Genomic DNA, 1318 nt, shown 5'->3' on the forward strand with positions numbered 1-1318 from the left:
TAATTACCCTACAAGGGTGGTGAACTTCCCTATGGCTGGGCCCGTGTAGGTACCCAATAAACACAGACTGGATGAACACATGAGAATCCCAAAGCCAGGGCAGGACGGCATCTCTCACTTTCTACTTGTCCCGTATTAGACTCTTAGCTACTCCAGTTCCTCTTGATACCACTCTGCTTCTACTTGGGACATAAGTTGAATGTCACTGTTTAGAGGGGATGTTGTACCCAAGCAACTGGCAAATACTAAGCCATCTTGAAGGTAAACCAACTGTGGGCTTGGACAATGTTCAAGGACGTTCATTAAGGAACCTGGATCCATGGAGAAGGGCTGTCAGTGTCATCCTTCCCAGTGTGTGTGTGTGTGTGTGTGGTGGGGGGAGGGTCTGAGTGCTTGTGTGTGTTGTTTGTTTGTGGGTTTTTGGGGGGCGGGGTCTCATATATTCTAGGTTGGCCTTAAACTCTGATGTAGCCAAGGATGACCTTGACTTTTTAGTTCTTTTGCCTCTACATTCACGTACGACATAGTGAAGAATGGGGGTTGTAGGCAGCCTACCCAGTTCATGCAGTGCTGGTGACCCAACATTCATGCATTCCAGGCAGACACCCTATCAATGGGAGCACATTCCCAGCTTCTCCTAGTACTGGTTTTTAACTGTTTTTCTGTGCCACCTTTTACTTCCACACAACGCTTCCCCCACTCTCCTTTCTTCCCTGACTGAGGACCCGGAGACACAGGTGGGAGCCTCCATAACTTTTCTGGTCGCATCTGCTCTGTAGGCAGGCATGGGAGTATGAAAGCAAATGTCACTGCCGCAGCCATAATTTAAGACGTCCTGTTTAAAAAAAAAATTCCAATTTCATCATTTCACAGAAGAATAGATCAATATTTCTACAGTTAAGAGTTTAGTTAAAAACCCTGCTGTGCGGTGAAATAATGCATCTGCTATTGGCGTAGAGCAACTGGGATGTTAATTCCTTGGTTTTGTGTCAGTTAAGGGCAAATTAGCCTTCCAGCGCCAGTCATGACTCATTATGTCATTATGTAGAAGGCACTTACTGTACCTCCACTACTATGCAATTTAGATCCAATAAAAATTGTGACAGCGTTTTTATCCACTTCATTAAGCTACTAATTTCTTGTAAAAAAATGTACATTAATCTTTTTATAGCTTCATGCAGAGTGGCATATTTTTAGACTCTAACATTGATTAGGTCCTGGTTAAGAATAATTTTCACAGTACTTTTAAGAAATGTAAATAAAGTTACAATAATTTAATTTTTCAACATAGTTATGACAGTATTGATCTTCAAATGAA

Source organism: Mastomys coucha, unplaced genomic scaffold (genome assembly GCF_008632895.1).
Source record: "Mastomys coucha isolate ucsf_1 unplaced genomic scaffold, UCSF_Mcou_1 pScaffold18, whole genome shotgun sequence".
Taxonomy (NCBI): Eukaryota; Metazoa; Chordata; class Mammalia; order Rodentia; family Muridae; genus Mastomys; species Mastomys coucha.